At 42.6% G+C, this 22,316-nt stretch overlaps 1 long non-coding RNA gene across 1 annotated transcript in view; it reads right to left on the bottom strand.

Moving 5' to 3' along the window:
* Positions 1–22,316, bottom strand: part of LOC113629445 (uncharacterized) — a 166,451-nt gene that overhangs the window by 9,592 nt on the left and 134,543 nt on the right. The gene's annotated exons all lie outside the window — the stretch shown is intronic.

Genomic DNA, 22,316 nt, shown 5'->3' with positions numbered 1-22,316 from the left:
AACAAGAAAACAGGCACAATTACTTGGTAGGCTTCCCCTAGCATTTGAGAATAGAATGTGAGTGCTGACTTATCAATCCTAACAATATTCACTGTCCAGTTTTAACAGGAAGCCCTTCCGTACTTTACACAGGTTGAAAGGCTTTTAATAATGAAGTCCAAAGACACGCCCGTCGGAGGGGGAGAGTGTAGTACCCTCATTCTTAGTGTATTTCACGAGAACTCATAGATTGGGTGTCAATCTTACTACATCATCCCTGCCTTAGTGACTTCTAAGCACTCTTCCATGCATAGAAATTACACATTTTTCATAGTTGTGTTGCCTTTGCATTTCATGAATATCCTGAAAATATGTGTGTAATGGGTTATATCTGCTCGGCCCTACAAAAATGTGTAACTTCATTCTGTCTTTGCAGATTGACTGTGATGTGCACCACATTCTGGTTTAATGCTTATTCAACAATAAAACTCTTTTCCTTTTCTACTACTTTTATGGAGAGATTTTTCTGGGTTGGGGGACGATTTTGTTTATAATCATATTACCCAGACAATGTATATTGATATATCTCTATTTGTGCACCTAAATGCTTTCTTTAACACCTGTCCTCTTTTAGGACAGAATTTACAATAAGGAAGGAAATGTCTTTTGAAAATTTCTCCGAGAGTGCTAGAATCAGTTTTATTAAAAAGGGCTTTACTAACAATTACCTATTAAAGCCCAAATGTTGCTCCCCTTTCTTCTTTCTAACTACTCTACCAGCTTCTATGAAATGATGGTAAGGCACAACTCTTTAAAATCATCAACTCATCCTCTCCTTCAGGAAGTGGTGAGCCTTTTGTTTCTTAGGATGTGGACCTATGGTCTTGAGTAGTTTTAGCAGACAGAGTTCAAGGTCATGAGGCTTTCACATGTGCTTATTACCACAAATTTAACAGTCTTGATCCTAATTATCCATATGGGTGTTGGCTGTAATGAAATAAAACAGTCAAGTATGATGTATGCTTGCTCTCTAGACCAAAGGGAAGTAGACCACAGAGTCCATAAGGCAATTTATAATCAAGATGTAATTCACACACACACACGCGCACGCGCACACGCACACACACACACGCACGCGCGCGCACACACACACACACACACACACACACAGTAGCCCGTCAGAGGAGAAATCAAGAACTAATGCATTTGCAACAAGGAGGGATGTGGAAGGCATTATGTTAAGTGAAATAAGTCAGACAGAGAAAGACAAATACTGTACGATATCACTTATATGTGGAATCTAAAAAATACAACAAACTAGTGAATATAACAAAACAGAAGCAGACTCACAGACGCAGAGAACAAGCTAGTGGCTGCCAGTGGGGGGGGCTGGTGGTGCCATATAGGGGTGGAGGAGTGGGAGGTACCGTCTACTGGGTGTAAGACAGGCTCAAGGATATGCTGTACAGCACAGGGACTATAGCCGATATTTTGTATTAACTGTAAACGGAAAGTAATCTTTAGAAGTTGTATGTATATATATAAAAAGAGACCTAATGCGTTTGGCAAATGTGTAATCCATTACTGATTGGCTGACATCAGTTAGCCACAAATGACATAGCGGTACAGGAGGGACAGAGAACAGCTGGACTGCAGAACGTCAGAGCTTTTTAAAATGCAGAAAGGAGTGGACTATTCTTCAGCATAGAACTTTTTAGAGGTGACCCTTTGCTGTCAGATAAATCCATGTGCTCAGCACTGCCCAGGAGGCCTCCCGTGGCCTCACCACCACAGCCTCTCTTCATGGGTTCCCCACTTCAGACTGTGCTCTGGCCTCCTGAATGTGACCTGTGGGTCTCGGAAGGAACCCTCCAGGCCTTTGCCCCTTCTGCCGAAATGCCCTTCCTCCCGTTCTCTAAGTGCCGAACCCCTCTCACGTCTCACATCTCATCTTAAGACACTAGTCCTATAGGATTAGGGCCCCACCCTTATGACCTCATTTAATCTTAATTACCTCCTGAAAGGCCATATCTCCAAATACAGTCATACTGGGGGTTAAGGCTTCCACGTATGAATTTGGGGGGATACAAGTCAGTCCATAACAATGCGTAAGGCTCCTTTCGAGAAACATCTGAGGTTTGTTGAGCATCTGCTGTGCACTGGGTGCTTGGGACACAGAGTACTATCAGAAGCAGCCCTCAGAGAGCTCACTGTCTAGCAGGACTAGGCAGGTTGGTTAATGCATGACTAGTGCAAGATGGGGACCAAAAGAGAGAAGGGACGGGTCAGAAAATGCCGGGAGAAAGAAGAGAAAGTGACACCAGGGGTGCGCATGCATGTAAAAAATGCCATGTGAGGACACAGAAAGAAGACGGCCATCTGCAAGCCAAGGGGAGAGGCTTCAGCAGAAATCAAACCTGCCCACATCTTGATCTTGGACTTCCAGCCTCCAGAACTGTGAGAAAATATACTTTTGTTTAAGCCGCCTAGTCTGTGGTATTTTGTTATGGCAGTCCTAACAGACTAAGACAGGTGTCAATAAGGCTAACCTCCACCCCTCCCCACCCTTTTTTTTTGCAGGTAAGCACTCTGAGACCTAGAGAAATGAAATTGCCCAAAGTCATCCAGCTAGTTAGCTGAAGACTTGAATTAGCCTCCTTTTGACCTAGAGTGATGTTCCTTCTCCACTAGTTTTTCATTTTTTTCCCCCAGTGAAACACTTTTTTCAAGCGAATCTTTTAGGAATTCCAGTTCTACACGTGAAACAGAACTCAATGCAGCTGCCCCGATCAAGGGCCCAGAACCCCACTCTGCCCAGTCTTCCCCTCTTCCCCTGTCCCTCCTCTACATCACACCTCCGCAGATCTCCAAGGCTTCATGGACTCTAGTGTGAAAAGTACTGCTGTACCCCACGCCACCTCCTCCACGTGATACCACACATCTCTCAGTTTGCCATGTTCTCTCTCACTGATGTAAGGCATTAGAAACCTGTTCTGAAGTAGGAAAGCCAACTGGGTCAGTAGAAGATAAGACAAGGCAGCCAGAGGATGGACGACTAGGATTTCTGAGATGGAAAGGTCACTGCAGTTGATCTGGCTCTGTCCTGGGGAGATGGTAAAGACCTCAACAAGTACAGTAGAATCATTCAGAAACCAGGTGTGCCCCTACCCTGGTCTGGGACTCATTTTCTAAGCAAGCAAATATCCAAAACATACACATGGCTTCGCTTCATTCCAAGGTGTACTGATGTTACAGTAAAGGCATTTTACTGATGACCGTGGGAGAAAATCCCACGGCCTTGGGGATCCCTGCCGCAGAAACTGGGCTTTGTGAATGCTATATGGCCAAGGGCAGTGCCTCCTCTGGACCTTCTTGGATCTCAGTCACCTGGGTATTTGTGAATATGCAGATTCCAGAATCCCAGGTAGACCTACTGAGGCAGTATCAAGCCCCCAGTGTGTACATTCAAATTTAAGATGGTTAGTACTTTGGCTTTGGAATCAGAGGAAAGTTTGAATCCCGGGTCATCCACTTCCTAGATGTGGCCAAGTCATTTTACTTGCTAGAGCTTTGGCTTTCTTATCTGTAAAGTGGACGTAATACCTATTTTACAAGTTTGTTTTGAGAAATCAAGGTCAGCATTAAACCCTCATCCCCCCCGGGGGAGAGAGAGAGAAGAGAGGAAATAGAGTCAAATTGAGAAGAGCAGTTTCTAAAACTTCCCTGTGAAGTTTCTCCTATTTTGACAAATAATAAAATAAGAAATCCACATAGTTTCTTAGTGCTTATTTGGAATTAAGCACTTTAAATAACCCTTGAGGGTTTTATAGGCACTAAGGATAACATCCAAGTGCTGGAAAAACAACTTCATTGGGGTAAGCATTTGGCTGGAAGGAGGAGGGAAGGAGGCAACAGACTTAACCCCCGGAGAGGTCTGTTTGCTATTTTATGGACATGGTCATAACCTGAGTCATACCCCAGTCAGAACGCCTCCCCGAAAAGCTTAGAAATCAGCTGTGGTCCCTGCTCTCTGTAAGACTATTGGCTGGGATTTTAAGGTTTCTCTATGATGATAAAAGCTACCTTTATTGAACACCAACTGTATGCCAGGCATGTACTAAGTGCTTTACATCCATTATGCTGTTCAATCCCCACAAACACCCCTGTGGCAGGTAATATCATTAATTCCATTTTACTAGTAAGAAAACAAATTCAATGGTTATGACTTTGAATAGTATATACCAATAAAGATAACAAAGAACAAAGGCAAACAAGATCCAGCTCTGTTTTCTCGACCATTCTACTTTGATATTACTTCCCCAGACATGTCTGAGTCTTGAGACAGTCTTGCCTGTCACTCTACTCCTTCCTCTGATTTGCACAGATGAGACTGGGGTCTCAGTTAATACCAGGTTGTGAGTGTAAAGTCTAATGAATGGCATTTAATAAATGTTTGTAAGAAATGCTCTGAATATACTATTATAACAACAGAACAAAGTTGTACACATAAGATTGTTTATTATGGCAAAAAATTGGAAGTAAGTGTAATGCCACAATAGGAGATTGGATAAATAAATTGTGGTACTTTCCTACAACCATTTAAAGTGAATGTAGACTGACAAAGCAATCTTGAGAAAGAACAGAGCTGCAAGTATCATGCTCCCTTACTTCAGACTACACTATAAAGCTACAGTAATCAAACAGCATGGTACTGGTACAAAAACAGAAATATAGATCAATGGTACAGGATGAAAGCCCAGATATAAACCCATGCACTTATGGTCAATTAATCTACAACCAAGGAGGCAAGAATATACAATGGGGAAAAGACAATTTCTTCAATAAGTGGTGCTGGAAAAACTGGACAGCTACATGTAAAGGAATAAAATTAGAACATTTCCTCACACCATATACAAAAATAAACTCAGAATGGGTTAAGGGCCTAAATAGAAGACTGGAAACCATAAAACTCCTAGAAGAAAACATAGGCAGAACACTCTTCCACATATATTGTAGCAATATTTTTTTGGATCTGTCATCTAAGGCAAAGGAAACAAAAGTAAATATAAACAAAAGGAAACAAATTAAACTTAAAAGCTTTTGCACAGCAAAGGAAACCACTGACAAAATGAAAGACAACCTATTGAATGGGAGAAAATAACTGCAAATGATGTGACCAATAAGGAGTTAATATCCAACATATATAAAGAGCTCATACAACTCAATACCCAAAAAACAAACCACTCGATTAAAAAATGGGCAGAAGTCTTGAATAGACAGTTTTCCAAAGAAGACATGACAAGCAGGCACATGAAAAGATGCCCCAAATCACGAAGCATCAGAGAAATGTAAATCAAAACCACAATGAGATATCACCTCACACCTGCCAGAAATGGCTATCATCAAAAAGACCACACATAACTAATGTTGGCAAGGATGTGGAGAAAAGGGAACTCTCGTATATTGTTGGTAGGAATGTAAATTGGTGTAGTCACTATGAAAAACAGTATGGAAGTTCCTCAAAAAACTAAAAAATAGAACTACCATATGATCTAGCAATTCCACTCCTAGGTATGTATCTGAAGAAAATGAAAACACTAATTCAAAAAGATACATACACTTCAATGTTCATAGCAGCATTATTTACAATACCTAAGATACGGAAGCACCCTACGTGTCCATCAATAGATGAATGGATAAAGAAGAAGTGGCATATACATACAATGGAATAGTATTCCCCCATAAGAAGAATGAAATTTTGCCATTTGCAACACCATGGATGGACCTGGAGGGTATTATGTTAAGTGAAATGAGTCAGACAGAGAAAGACTAATACTCTACGTTATCACTTAAAGGTGGAATCTAAAAAATAAAACAAACTAGTGAATATAACAAAAAAGAAGCAGACTCACAGAAATACAGAACAAACTAGTGGTTGCCTGTGGAGAGAGGGAAGGGAGGAGGAGCAAGATAGGGATAGGGGAGTAAGAGGTACAAACTACTGTGAATAAAATAAGTAAGCTACAAGGATATACTGTACAACACAGGGAATACAGCCAATATTTTATAATAACTTTAAATGGAGTATAATCTGTAAAAATGTTGAATCATTATGTTGTACACCTGAAATTAATATTACAAATCAACTATGCCTCAATTAAAAAATTTAAAAAGTAAAATGAATGTAAATCTATATTTTTATTTATTTGTTTGTTTGTTTGTTTTGTAGTACGCAGGCCTCTCACTGCCGTGGCCTCTCACTGCCGTGGCCTCTCCCGTTGCGGAGCACAGGCTCTGGACGCGCAGGCTCAGCGGCCATGGCTCACGGGCCCAGCCGCTCTGCGGCATGTGGGATCCTCCCGGACCGGGGCACAAACCCGTGTCCCCTGCATCAGCAGGCCGACTCTCAACCGCTGCGCCACCAGGGAAGCCCCAGATCTATATTAAATGAGTGATATCCATGACATATTAAATGAAAAAAGCAGGTTATTAAATAGCATGTATAGTGTGATTCCATTTGTGAAAATAAAACACATTTATATGTGCATAGGAAAAAAAACGTGGAAGGATCTACCCCATAATGTGCTAATTAAGCTCTGAATGACAGATTTATGGTGTTTTTCACTTTCTGTATTGTCTGTTTTGTTTTGTTTTGTTTTCTTACAGTGAGCTGAGCATGCATTACTTTTATAATTAGAAAAAAATGTGCTATTATCATTTTGGAAATTAAATGCCTTGAAAAGAAAAGGAAACTGAACATTCTACCATCTTCACAGTCTTCATGAATTTGTGTTTGTTTCTCCAAGAGGGAGATTAGGAGATGGTCTGAAACTCTGAGCACACCATAGGGATAGCTATGTTTGTATTTCTAAGCACCCCTTTTGCTACCTCCACATATACTCGATATATTTTTCAATATGCCACTCAATACATTCTTGCTGAATGAATGAGCACTGGAAAGAAAATCTGTGATCGATATGCAAAGTATTGCCAAAGAAGCACAATTTCATAAGGACTGGAAGAAGCTATAACAATGGAAAAGAATAACTTTCCATTTCTTTTTCTTAGATTCCTGGTAGCAAGATTAACTTGTGTTCAAAGTAATTCCATGAATGATTCTACATCCTAGAATCAAGGCAGACCAGGGTGGTAATTGTTTAAGTCACTGTAAGAGCTGCTCCCAGCAGACGTTTCCCATCAACCTGTCTATACTACATCTCTCTTCCTCGTTATTGCTGCCTTTGGGGGCTGCCACAGATAGGAGAGCTGCCATGCCATTTGTCCAGTGCATGTTCACTATAATAGAACATTCTTCTTTCACAGATAGGGAACAGATTTCTGGTTCTTAGAAAGGCTTCTCAACCTCCAAACAGACTTTGATGATTTTATTTGTGATGCAGGGGAATGGGTCTTGGTCAATACAAAAGAATACCAATTCAGTGACCATTCGAAACAGACTCAATTTGGCAATCAGATGTCTCTGATGTGAGACGAAAGTTGAGGTGTAAGTAGGCAGGGCACCAGATCAGCAGAAAGGCTCAAGAGATTAACCCTGACAGTTGCAACAGGTGCTACAGTAGCCGAAGTAGAAATAAATTATCTACTGTGTCACATAAAAAGACTAAACATTCAGTGGCCACCCACTCTGGTCTGTGGCAGGCATGATGAGAGGTGAACAGGGGCATGGCTGGTAAGCTTCCTCACCCCTTGTCCTGTCTGTCCTCATCAGCCTTTGAGGCAGGGAAGCACAAGCAGTACCCCCACAGGCTTTCCTGGGGGCCACATTCAATCTCTATCTCAGACAAAGGAACACAGTGCAAAGGTGGTCCTCACTGCCCACCTAAACCTGCTCAGCTGCTAAAGGCGGTTTTGGCAGAGCCTGGCTTCCCTCCTGGTCCTTCCGGGTCTCCGGCCTGAAATCGTTTCCTTCCTGCTAGCAGTTTATCTCAGCACTGGGCACTGAGGTTTGCACCAGCACGTGTTCAGAGCCCAGTGAGGCGGAGGGGCTGTCAGTTACAAAGGGACAAACATACACCCAATTTAGCCACTTAGTTGCAGCCCCTCCATATAGACATCAAGCCAGGAGCTCTGGGGCAGGGTTACTGCTCCAGGCAGTGACTGGACAGTTTTTCCTGAGTTCTACAGGGAGTTGTAATGTGGGGAAGGGATAGGATGGAGCCCAGATTAAGATGAACAGCTCTGACGGCCCGCTGATTGCTTAGAGCCTTCCTCAGAGTCTCTTCTGCTCTGCAGGGAAGGGGCATAAGAAGGCCCCTGGCATTATTCTGCTGAGCTGTAAGACATTCTTCTTAGATGTTTCCTGCTTCCAAGGACTGAATGAGGAGAGAAGACAGAAGGAAAGAACACCTCTAGGAAACAGAATTAGAATTGCTCCTTAATAAGAAAAACCGATTGAACTTACTTAATTTTGAGATGGGTACAATATACCAGGTAGAGTGTAGCAGCTTGAAGTTTTAAATTCCTATTTTATCAAGGCAATATGTGCATATTGCTAAAAAAATCAAACCACAGAAGTGATCTTGTGATGAAAGAGTCACCTGCTTCATCCCTTCTCATACCCAGTCTTCCTCCCCCAAGACAATCTCCTTTAATAGTTTGCAGTTATACTAGTTACTTTGATAGTCAAAATCATATGCTAATATTCCCCTATTTATTAATATATCAATTTTGGATAATATCTGTTGAATCGCCTTTAGAAAAGTGAGGATTTGCCTCCACTACTCCTCACCTTCTTTCTCTCCCAATTTTGAGTTGGCTGCCTTAAATACTATGTATACCTTTACCTCTTTTTCTTGTTCTCTTTTTTCTTTTAATTGAAGTACAGCTGATTTATAATGTTGTGTTAGTTTCAAGTGTATAGTGAAGTGATTCAGTTGTATATTTATATATATAAATATTCTTTTCCAGGTTCTTTTCCATTATAAGTCATTACAAGATATTGAATATACTTCCCAGTAGGTCTTTGTTGTTTATTTTTTATATAGTAGTGTGTATCTGTTAATCCAAAACTCCTAATTTATCCCTCCTCCACCCCTTTCCTCTTTGGTAACCATAAGTTTGTTTTCTATGTCTGTGAATCTATTTTCTGTTTTGTAAATAAGTTTATTTGCATCATTTTTTTTAGAATCCACATATAAGTGATATCATATGATATTTGTCTTTCTCTATCTGACTTGCCTCACTTACTATGATCATCTCTAGGTCCATCCATGTTGTTGCAAATGGCATTACTGCATTCTTTTTTACGGCTGAGTAATATTCCATTGTATATATGTACTACATCTTCTTTATCCATTCGTCCGTCGATGGGCATTTAGGTTACTTCCATGACCTGGCTATTGTAAATAGTGCTGCAATGAACATTAGGGTGCATGTGTCTTTCTGAATTATGGTTTTCTCTGGGTATATGCCCAGTAGTGGGATTGCTGGATCATATGGTAACTCTATTTTTAGTTTTTTAAGGAACCTCCATACTGTTCTCCACAGTGGCTGTATCAATTTACATTCCCACCAACAGTGCAGGAGGGTTCCCTTTTCTCCACACCCTCTCCAGCATTATTTATAGATCTTGTTCCTTTTCTGACTGTAGTCAGACTCATCTCTATTTGAGATGAAGCTATCACATGACTTCCTTTTCCTTCTACCTTTTTACCTCTGACTCTCTGACATAAGCTTGACTTTTCGAAAGTCAACTAGGGATTTTCAGTACATTAATCAATGAAAACAACTTAGAGAAGAACCTCCCCTCTGCCTTATCAAGGGTAGTTTAAGGCCTCGTCTTTTTCCATGTCTACATGATTGTTCGTGCCTTGTTCACACATATAGCGATGGCTGCATTGTACTGTCATGGATCTATCTGCAAGGGTATCTTCCTCACTGGCATTATGTGAGCCTGGATGATAAGAACTGAGCATTTGACCTCTGTATCCTCATGACCTAGTAGCATGCCTGGGGCATGGTAGGCCCTCAATGTCTGTTTGCTGTGGAATATATGTACTTCTCTTTATTTTTAGATAACTATTGAATTGTTGAAGGGGTGAGGTAACTTAAAAATATGTTCGAATATGGAAAAATTCATTAATGCTGTGTCTCTACTATCATGGTCTCCCGAGTGAGCATGTGTGTATGTGTACATGTATCTGAGGTTCTTGGTCTTGGAAAGAGCGGTCAGAGCGGCTCTGTAAAGAGGCAGCCCTGGGAAGGTGGCTGCCTTTCCAACGGCAATCCCAGAGGAAGTGCCGGCACCTTCCAGAATGAAAGGCAGGGCTGGTTTCCGCAGTAAGGCACACCAGATCTGCTTTTCTTCGTAACTGGTTCTGACTCTCAAGCTGTTGAGAGTTGTCACAAGCAAAACCCAACCCCAATCCAGAAAGTCCCAGTCCACTCAACCTGAACCACAATAACCTGCTTCTGAACATATCTCCAAGATTTCAGTTCTACTGAAAACTTCCCAGAGTTCTCCTGTTCAGCTTTGTTCACACACAAGATGACTTCATGGGAGAACACCCATTTTTTAGGAAATATTTTTTGCAAAAGTCAATATTCGTAGCAAAGGCTGTCGATTCTCTGCTGCTTTCCCCTTGGGCTTTACCATTTCACTATCCACTGGAACAGTGTCCAACTGCCCACCTCAGCATCCTTCTGCCTGAGGACTTTCTCTGGACACAAGAGCCCTCTCTGCTTATGCATGGGGCAGACCAGAAGTGCCAGGGAATTAAGTCCCCTCCCCTCAGCAGTCCTCAGTCGATGACTGGTGAGAATTGTTGTATACATAGTACCTCCTTTGCCCCTGGACTCCCAGGCTTCCCTGGTGGGACTGAGCTCCAGTTACCCAAGAAGTGACTTGAGGCTTCCCTCCCTTTCATGCCTCCCCTTCTCATGTCCTACCAGTGTTTCCTGGGATTGCTTCCCCAACAAACCACTTACACTTGATTCCTGGTTTCAGGGACTGCCTATGGGGGAACTCGAACTAAGATCGTATCCTTACAGAATATGTTAGTCACCTTCCCTTCACTGCAGCTGTTTCCTACAAAGGAATCAGTTTTGCTTTTTCCTCTGCTCTGTGGAGCTGATGCTGACGTGCCCCTAGCGGAAGTTGATACCCATCTTTGTGGGAGAGTTTATGGGGAAATAGCTGCCGGCATAACAAGCTTTGGCATGAAAAGAGAAAACGCCATGGATTCCTTTAAGACACAGCAAGAAAGTCACAAAGCAGATTCTCCATCCATAGTTAGGTGTCGAGAGTACTAAGCTCTTTCGTGAAGTTACATCAGGCTTCCCTTCCACTGACCCCTGACACCCAGGGAGGCCTGTAAGAGTTTTAATGTGATTTCTGGAATGTGCTTAACTTTCAGAGAGGGAATAGTTTAGCCCCTGGGAGAATTCCATTTGTATAATTTTGCAATAGAAAAGCTTCCTATTGCCTAATCTTATTAGCTGTTTATGGACAGTAAGTGGGTAAAAGCTGAGTTTGTGACTTGGTAATTGTGAGGACATATTTTTTGAGTGCTTAGAATGTGGACTAAAGAAGAGATTATTTATGTGTACAGAGAGGAGGTACAGAACTCCAGAAATGACCGCCATTGAAATAGGGGGCACGTCGTATCCAAGTAGCCACCATAAAATAACACAAGGGAGGAAAAAAAGAGAGGAACTAGTTACTCCAATCTTTCTCCAGCTCTCCTAATAAATAAGACCTTCGATGTAACCTTGAAACCACTCGTCAGTAGCCATCCTTACTTACGTTTGTACTTTTGCTTAGTTTCGTATCATTCACTCAACAAATATTAATTGAGCATATATGATGCATCAGGCACAGTTCTAGGCACTAGGGACATACTGGTGGACAGAAGAGAATAAGTCCCAGCACTCACAGACCTTACATTCAAATGGGGAGGTAGACAATAAACAAATAATCATACACTATAATATATCAGGTCGTTTTAAATGCTATGAAGAAAAAGAAATCAGGGTAAGAAAAGAGTTGCTATTTGTGGGCAGGAGGTCAGGGAGGGCTTCTCTGCATGAAGTGAGGGAACAGACATCTGGGGGTCTCCACCTTCTGGGTGGAGGCATCGGCAAAGAGAAAGGCAGGAGGAAAAGCAGGGAAGCCAGGGTAGCTGGAGACAGGAGCTGGGTCAGCGAAGTGGACGGGCAAGTCCTGTGGGATGCTCGGACCATGGTAAGGCATCTGATTTTTTTTTATTTATTTATTTTTATTTTTTTTTGCAGTACGCGGGCCTCTCACTGTTGTGGCCTCTCCCGTTGCGGAGCACAGGCTCTGGACGCACAGGCTCAGCAGCCATGGCTCACGGGCCCAGCCACTCCACGGCATGTGGGATTTTCCCGGACCGGGGCACGAACCTGTGTCCCCTGCACCGGCAGGCAGACTCTCAACCACTGCGCCTCCAGGGAAGCCCTGATTTTATTTTTAAAGTGCTGGGAAGTCATCGGAGGGTAGGGAGGCAATGAGAATTATGTTATAAAAAGTTCAGCTGTGGCTCTTTGTGGCAACCAGACTGTAGGGGTAAGAGTGGAAGCAGGGAGGACAGTTAGGAGGCAATGAAGCAGCCTGGGCGAGAATGGATGCTGGCTCGGACTAGGCTGGTAGAGGTGGAGGTAGTAAGAGGCAGAGCCAGCGGGATTTGGTGATAGGTTGGACAAAGTGTGTGTGTGTGTGTGAGAGAGAGAGAAAGAGAGAGAGAGAGAGGGAGGGAGGGAGGGAGGGAGAGAGAGAGAGAAAAAGAGAGAGGGAGAGAGAGAGACTGACTCATGGATGACTCTGAAGTTTTTGATCCAATCCATTTGGGTGAGTGAGATGCTATTTACTGGGATGGGGAACACTGGGGGGAAAACAGATTATTTGAGAAAAACCAGAAGTTTAGTTTGTATGTGTTAGTTTGAGCCACCTATTAGACATCTAGGTGGAGGCATAGAGGAGACAGACACACGGATCTCATCAGCAAGGGAGAGGCTGGGACTAGAGATACATATTTAGGAAACATCACCTGTACAGATGGTATTTAAAACCATGAGCTAGGAAGAATTCACTTAGGGGCTGTAAGAGAGAACGGGGGAAGCCCAAGAATTGGGGCCTGTGCCATATCTCCCTCTAGAGGGAGCAGTGGTCTGGGAGGAACAAAGAGAAGCAAGGGGCGATTACCCTCTTGCAGCTTTATATTAGACTGGGCAACTGGGCAGCTTCCTATTAAAAAATCAAACTGAGTAGCAAATAAAATAGAAGCCTCAGTTGTGATTTTCTCTGGGATAGAGTGAAAAGGATGGCATCTGGGTTCGTTTTCCAGCAGCACATTGTGCACTTGGATGAGCCTGAAGCACTGAATGCTGGGAGGGTATTTGGGAGGATTTTTCTTCCTGTCCACCCATCCCCCAACTCCTCTGTTAACCTTTCCTCCATCTCCCATTCTTCCTCCTTTGCCTTCTACTTCTCTTCCTCCTCTCCACCAGTCAGTAAACTTGGGACTGAATTTCAGGTGGTTCTAGGGCATATGCAGTCTTCCCCGAGGTGTGGGTCATGGGCAATGTTGTTTTTCTTTAAACATCCATCTCAGACGGTTCACTAATTGGAAATTCATTAAGGTCTGCAAAATGTCAGAATGCAAATTCTCCTGAAAGGAGAGTTTATTTGTTCTTCACAGTTCAGCATGAATTACTTTAATCCGATAATCAGCTAATTTCTCTCCTAGCAGCTGGTTGAGATCAATCTGTACTACATTCTCTATTTGAAAAAAAAAAAAAATCTCACTAGGAATACGGCAGAGATTCTCAAGCTTTATCACGCATTAGGTTGACTTTGGAAGCTCATTAATACGCAGAGTCCTAGATTCCATCCCCAGAAACTCCCACTTCCTGGGTCCAGATGATTCTGATGCAGATGGCTTTTGACCCACATGGGGAAATACTAGGGTAGAGAGGATTGGACAGAACTTTGGGGATCACAGAGTATTCCTGTGGAGAACATACTTGGCAAACTGTCAGAATGAAGACTTCTGAACAGGCCAAGAATGAAGTAGGTCTCAGGGGGTCCCTGAGGAAGGAGAGAGGAGGGGGGAAAAGATTGCAGAATGGAAAGGAACAGAAGGAAGCTAATGCCTTCTCTGTGACGTTGTTAGCACCCGAACCCACCTTTGGCTTCCAGGGTGTACTACGGGCCTAAACACTTATGATGCAATAGGCACGGGATTAGGTATTAAGCACTTTCCAGACACTGTCTCATTTAATTCTTATCACCTGCCTCTGAGGGAGGTACTTTATAATCCCTGTTTGCGGACTAAAGAAGCTGCAAAGGTTTTAAGCGGGACAGATCTGAAACCCTTGTCTGGCTGACTGCAAATGCATGCGCTCACCCACTGGGTCGCACTGCTGAAAGGCGCGCTCCAGGCTTGGAAGCTCAAAGGGTAGTCTGTGACGATCACCCAGGAGGGTCAATGACTCAGGGACGAGCACAACGTTCCTCCGGGATGGGCTTGCTTTGGTGCCCCCTTGTGGCCACTAACCTGTAGTGCTGAGAAGTGGCGGGGAGAACCATCGCTGAACTGAGTCCTGGCTTCCCAGGACGCAAATTCGATTATTAAAATACCGCTCCTCCTCTCACCTGATAAAACACGCAGGCCCTTGACTCCCTGTACTTGAGCATTGCCGGTGAACTCGCGTTAGAGCTACGTCCCTCATATTCTGCCTCAGTGACACATGACACACTAATTTCCAAATTACAAGCCACAGCCTTTTAACCTGATCACACAGCGGCACACACCTTCCCTCCAACCATTTGGGCTCAGAGAACCGGCTTCATTTTCATTCATCAGTAAAGAAAAGCACCCCGGCTTCCCTACTCTACAAGGCCTGCTTCTATTTTTTAACAGCTGTCTGCCAAAGCACTAGTGTGCTAAAAATCCTTATTTATAATACAATTCATCATCAAGTACTCAGCTGCCAGGAGGAAGCTTAGTTTTAAGCTTCATCCAAGATGAAACACCTCTAGGAAACACATTATTTCATATAACTATTTATTAATATCATTTTTAAAGAGTTCTCCGATATGAACCCTTTGCTATAGACCTTGGAAATGAGAGAACTTGAGGCAGAAGTTTGTGAAAAGAGATTTCTGCAGAACTATTTGGTCACAGCCTTGGCCAAGGTTATAAAATACTTTGGGAGCTCTTTTCCTTAACTTCAGACTCTATTTGTATCTCTTTGCTTTTTTAACCTTAATTCTAGATCTCTGCTTCAACTTGATCTAGGTGAGCTGGATCACCTTGTAAAACTAGAGTTGCCAGGTTTAGCAAATAAATATAGGATGCCTAGTTAAATTTCAGATAAACATTGAACAGTTTTTTAGTGTAAGTATGTCCCAAATAGCCCTGAAACTTCTGTGTCTGGGAACACCCTCAGTCCCAGGCAAATGAGGACAGTTAGGTATCCTAAATACAACATAAGCTATACACTCCTCTTGAGGATTTACCACCCACTGAAAAGTCCTGTGGAAGAGAAACTCTTTCTTTTTTGTAACAGCTCTGAGATAAAATCCACATACCATAAAACACCTTGTAAAGTGTACAATTCATTGATTTTTAGTATATTCATAGAGTTGTGCAACCAGCACTACTAACTAATTGTAGAGCCTTTTCATCACCACAAAACCCCAACACTTCTCCATTGTCTCGTCCCTCTGGCCTTCGGAAACACTCATCTACCTTTTGTCTCTATGGATTTACCTATTCAGGGCATTTCCTGTAAATGTAATATGTGATCCTTTGTGACTGGCTTCTTTCACCTAGCTTAATGTTTTCAAGGTTCATCCATGTTATAGCATGACTCAGTACGTCATTCCTTTTTATTGCCAAATAGTATTCCATTGTATGCATATACCACACTTTGTTTATTCATTTTTCAGCTGATAGTTATTTGTTCCTACTTTTTGTGGAGTTTTAAGAGTTCTTATATATTTTGAAACATTAATGAAGGAAATTAAAGATGATTCAAAGAAATGGAAAGATATCCTATGCTCCTGGATTGGAAGAATTAATATTGTTAAAATGGCCATACTACCCAAAGTAATATACAGATTTTATGTGATCCCTATCAAATCACCCATGGCATTTTTCACAGAACTAGAACAAATAATCCTAAAATTTATACGGAACCATAAAAGACCCAGAATTGCCAAAGCAATCCTGAGGAAAAAGAACAAAGCAGGAAGCAAAACCCTCCCAGACTTCAGACAATACTACAAAGCTACAGTAATCAAAACAGTATGGTATTGGCACAAAAACAGACATATGGATCAATGGAACGGAATAGAGAGCCCAGAAATAAACCCACACACCTATGGTCAATTAATCTTCAACAAAGGAGGCAAGAATATATAATGGGAAAAAGTCTCTTCAGCAAGTGGTGCTGCGAAAGTTGGCCAGCCGCATGTAAATCAGTGAAGTTAGAACACACCCTCACACCATGCACAAAAATAAACTCAAAATGGCTTAAAGACTTAAATGTAAGACAAAACACCATAAAACTCCTAGAAGAAAACACAGGCAAAACACTCTCTGACATAAATCATACCAATGTTTTCTTAGGTCAGTCTCCCAAGGCAATAGAAATAAACAAATAGGACCTAATCAAACTTACAAGCTTTTGAACAGCAAAGGAAACCATAAACAAAATGAAAAGACAACCTATGGAATGGGAGAAAATATTTGCAAATGATGCAGCTGACAAGGGCCTAATTTCTAAAATATACAAACCACTCATACAACTCAACAACAACAAAACAAACAATCCAATCAAAAACTGGGCAGAAGACCTAAATAGACATTTCCCCAAAGGACTCATAGAGATGGCCAATAGGCACATAAGATGCTCAGCATCACTAATCATTAGATAAATGCAAATAAAAACTACAATGAGGTACCACCTCACACTGGTCAGAATGGCCATCATTAAAAAGTCCACAAACAATACATGCTGGAGGTGTGGAGAAAAGGGAACCCTCTTGCACTGTTGGTGGGAATGTAAGTTGGTGCAGCCACTGTGGAAAACAGTATGGAGGTTTCTCGGAAAACTAAAAATAGAATTACCATATGATCCAGCAATCCCACTCGTGGGCATATAGCCAGACAAAACTATAATTCAAAAAGATATTTTACCCCTATGTTCATAGCAGCACTAGTCACAATAGCCAAGACATGGAAACAACCTAAATGTCCATCAACAGATGAATGGATAAAGATGTGGTACATATATACCATGGGATAGTACTCAGCCATTAAAAAAGAATGAAATAATGTCACTTGCAGCAACATGGATGTAACTAGAGATTATCATATTAAGTGAAGAAAGTCAGAAAGAGAAAGACAAATATTATATGATATCACTTATATGTGGAATCTAAAATATGACACAAATGAACCTATCTACGAAGCAGAAACAGACTCATAAACATAGAGAACAGACTTGTGGTTGCCAAAAGGGAGGGGGGTGGGGGAGAGATGGACTGGGAGTTTGGGGTTAGTAATGAAAACTATCACATATAGAATGGATGGACAACAAGGTCCTACTGTATAGCACAGGGAACTATATCCAATGTCCTGGGATAAACCATAATGGAAAAGAATATAAAAAAGAATGAATATATATGTATAACTGAGTCACTCTGCTGTACAGAAATCAACATAACATTGTAAATCAACTATACTTCAATAAAAAAATAGTAAAAAAAAAAAAAAAAAAAAAAAAGAGTTCTTACATATTTGGATACAAGTCCCTTATCAGGTATATAATTTGCAAATATTTTCCCCCGTCTGAAGTTGTCTAAGAAATATCTCTTTTTAACCCAGTGTTCCCTAAATGGAACATTGAAATTCTTTATTCCAACCATCTATTAAATATTGAGTTTACACTGTGTGCCAGGCCTTGAGGTTCCCAGGATGAAGAGGAGCTGTCAGGAGGAGTTCACAGTCTTGGGTGTGGGGGGAAAAGCATACAAGCAAATGAGTATGGGGAGAGTGGGGAGACGAAAAGTTTTGTAAATATAGAGTATCTTCATCTATCTCTAGTATTTGGTGCAATGTGGAACACACAGAAGTGACCGAAAAATATTTAAAATAAAGATTAAATCAGTAGCTAAATAAACTGGGGATCCTCCTGCCTCTCTTTTTTGTGGGTGCTGAGTTGTGATGTTTTTTATTATGTTTGTCACATAATTTAAAGAATTCTAAAAGGCTTGATGAGGTCTGAAAAATCTCTATCTGCTACAAACAAGTAACATTTCCATCACCATTAAACACCCCTAAGGCTTTGAAGGTCTTGGTTAAAATGAAGCTATGTTATCTGGGATTATCTGGGAGCTATTATCAGTCAGGTAGCAGATCTAATGACCTGCAGAAGTCAGGACTGGTAAATTTTGAAGGACTCAAGCCAGGAAGCACAGAGCTGGTGTAGCTCTGGTGAGCTGGAGGGAGGGTGGCAGGAGGTGTGAGGATCTGAGGGTAGGCAAAGGAGGCATTGACAAGGTTCGGGAGGACAAAGAAAGGAACATGGAAGAGCATCAAAGATGATTTTTTTTTTTTTTTTTTTTTTTTTGCGATACGCGGCCTCTCACTGCTGTGGCCTCTCCCGTTGTGGAGCACAGGCTCCGGACGCGCAGGCTCAGCAGCCATGGCTCACGGGCCCAGCCGCTCCGCGGCATGTGGGATCTTCCCAGACCGGGGCACGAACCCGCATCCCCTACACCGGCAGGCGGACTCTCAACCACTGCGCCACCAGGGAAGCCCCAAAGATGAATTTTGACTGCGCAATTGTGCTTGGGACCTGCCCTATTTATGGGGAATGAGCATTTCACCTTATAAACTGAAAGGATAATTCATGTAATATTATTCTCTGCAAGAAGCATCAAACTACAGAGTTTTAATGTTGTCGGATTAGGGGTGATGAATTAGCGTGAATTAACATGTATGTATTATGACTCTGAGAGCCTTTTGAAACTCAACTCTTTCGAATATAAGAAAGAATAACTTAAGGTAAAAAGGCTTCCTTTTAGGCACTAAAACACTGTCAGTAGAAAGACACTCTTGAAAAATATCTCCCATGTCTTATTATATAAGTCAAATATTAATTAAAGCAAATAAATTAGGTTGCAATTATTTGCAACTGTGAATTGTAGTATTAAGAGGAAATGCTCTTAAGTTCAGTTAATTGGCATCAATTGTGATTTATTCAAATTAATTTAATGTCCAGAGTGAGGTTAATGTTTTGAACATTCTAATAATAAAAAGAATTAGAGAAATGAGATTAGAGCAGCTGCCAGCTATAGATGGATGACATTTCTTGGGAGTCCTATCACATTTCTGGGGCTTCCTTCTACTCACCCCAACATCAGTGAGGGAAGACCCCATAGGCCAGTTTTCATTAGGGATCTCCAGGAGCTTGGGAAACTACTCATCCCTACCTCCTCTCTGCCACCTCCCCCACAAAAGCACTGTCAGACTTTCCCGTGACATTCTGAGAATGACCAAGACTAGCTTCATAAAATGGGTGCAATTAAAAGTCTCGCCAGGAGCTTCCCTGGTGGCGCAGTGGTTGAGAGTCCGCCTGCCGATAGCAGGCGACACGGGTTCGTGCCCGGGTCCGGGAAGATCCCACATGCTGAGGAGCGGCTGGGCCCGTGAGCCATGGCCGCTGAGCCTGCGCGTCCGGAGCCTGTGCTCCGCAACGGGAGAGGCCACAGCAGTGAGAGGCCCGCGTACTACAAAAAAGAAAAAAAAAAAGTCTCGCCAGGGGCCGTGCCTCTTGTGCCGAGACCTCTCACTCTATGAAGGCAAACGGTGGGCAGAGGCAGCTTGCTGGCAGTACCCAGAATCCCCTTGGAAGTAAAATGTGTGCATGGGAGTGTATGAGCACATTTCATATATTGTTAAAAATCAGAATTTACAAAATTAACAAACTGGTTTCAGGTTTTTTTTTTCCTTAACAGGATCGTCTGTCACTGTTTTTCTTTGAAAATAATCTTAGTAACAACATATTTACTTGACACATAATCCTTTTGGGAAGATGAGTTGAAGACCAAATAAACATGAGAGAAATATTCATGTACACACACACACACTCACACACACCCCTACTCTGTCTTCTTTTGAAAAGTTTAAGCGGCCCAGTGCTTCAACCTGCACTGGCTATTAATAGGATTAGAACCCCCCTGTCAAGTATTTGGGCAGCTAGGGCGACCTTGGCCAGCAAGGCTGACCCTCAGTCCAGTGCTGTTACTTGTTCCCGCCCCACCTTGAACTAGAGAACGAGGACCTCTCAGAACTGGTACATCTACACTGTCCATGTAGTACCCCCTGGCCTCACTTTTTGGTGAGAAAAAGACGTCACAGTTGAGATCCCTTTCTCCTCTTTGGAGGGTTTTTGAGGACGCATTTTTCACACAGGAAGGTGGGGATGGCCGAGTCCTCCAGACACCCAGGTTCTACGTTCCAGTTTGGATATATCTTAGGGTGGCCATCCTGGAGGAAGCCAGACTCCTTAAGGAAACCGCTCCGAGCTTCTTTTCTCAATACACAAACCGGGCCGTCAGTCACTGGTGAAGTTCCTGCTGTCCCAGGCCCCCCTCCTTTAGGGCTGGTAGAATTTTCTACTCAGGCTTTTCCACCTAGCTGAAAGTTTCATGAAGTCAGGTTCTTGTACCTGGGACAGTGCCTATGATGACGTTAGCAGTTGCCATTTATTTTGCTTTTGCCATGAGTGAGGCAGGCTCTGTGCCAAGAGCCTTCATACATTTTCACCTGTAGCCCTTGCCCTGTGAGACAGGTATCACTATTCCCATTTCACAGACGCGCAAGCAGGCTTACGGGAGGGAAGCAGCTTGCTAGCGGCCCCAGGGTTGGTAAGCGGCCAAGCTGGGATTTGCACTTGATCTGTGTGATACCAAATGCCATGCCCTTAGCTATTAGTGCTTGTTGCTTCTTGGTTTCAGGGCTGTTTCCTGCACAGAACATCTGCATAGAGGGCTGTTTCCTGCACAGAACGTCTGCATTGTGGGGGCCCCTAAATGTTTGTCGACTGAGTGAAGAAGGAGAAGACTTAACAGTTATATACTGCTAACTTTGTACCAGGCAATGATCTGGGCACTTTATGAACATATACATCCCAACAATTCCAAGAGGCAGGTACTACTGATATCCCCATTTTATAGATCGAGAAGGGGAGGTGTGGAGAGGTAATGTAACTTGTCCAAGTTCCTATAGCTAGCAGGTGGTAGAGCTGGGATGTTATCGTAGGCAGTTTGGCTGCTCCAGAGTCTGTGATCCTGAACATTACACATATTCTCTCTTCTGAATGAGCATAAGTACATCCTAAAAGTTGCTGTGAGACGTTTATTCTGTTGGTGTGAAGGTGGGTTATCCTGGATGAGGAAACTACTCTTGGAAGCTTTCCTGGCCCCTGGAGGCCTGTTCAGCTACTTCCCCCTCTGTGTTCTGGGAGCATCTGGTGCTTAATGGTTTTCTTGTCTGTCTCTCCTTTGTATGTAGTAGGTGATTCGGTACATTTTAAGTGAATAATCAGCTAAATGCAACCTCCTCCACACATTTCTTGACTGGGCAAGAAGTTAGCTAAGAGGAAAAAAGGGAAGTTGAGAAATGATTTTGGAAATGAGAATGATAAAAGCTGGGAAGAAAGATAAAGGTGGGACTGTGAGAAAAAGAATAGTAGGACCTAAACTAACAATAACACTAAGTTAAAAAACGGAGATTTTTTTTCTTCCCCCAGAGAAATACATGTGTCTGCATCAGGAGGGGACTTGCTCAGCAAAATATGAGAAACTTCTTCTGCAGGGCTGCCTGCCTATCATGAATGACTGACCCCAGTTTCATGGAGTTCAGTGCCTGGTTCCCCCAGAGGTGAAGCGGCGTGAGGAGCATGGCAGAAGGAAGAGACGATGCGCTTTGTAACCAGAGAGAACTGGGTTCAAATCCTGACCCAGCTAGTGACTCACTGTGTGAGCTTGAGCAAGTAACCCAATGTCTCTGGGCCTGTGTTGTCACCACTCCAATGAGGACAATAAACCCTACCTATCCCATAGGGTTATGTTAGAACTAAATGATGATCATTGAACGAAAGTGACTAGCATGCGGTAGTTATTCAGTAAAAATGTCATCTACCTTTTCAGCTGCACCGTGCCATCCTGACTACAAGCTGCCCTGAGGCAGCTCAGGGCTTTTGCCACACAGATCCCAACTGAAGAGGAACTGGTATGAGTGAGAAGACCCTAAAGACACAGTGCTTGCATTTTGGATAGC

This window comes from Aethalodelphis obliquidens, unplaced genomic scaffold (assembly GCF_003676395.1).
Source record: "Aethalodelphis obliquidens isolate GAN/ISIS:26980383/991018 unplaced genomic scaffold, ASM367639v1 scaffold27, whole genome shotgun sequence".
Taxonomy (NCBI): domain Eukaryota; kingdom Metazoa; phylum Chordata; class Mammalia; order Artiodactyla; family Delphinidae; genus Aethalodelphis; species Aethalodelphis obliquidens.
The sequence above is the reverse complement of the archived record's forward strand: the minus strand, read 5'-3'. Positions and strand labels throughout refer to the sequence as shown.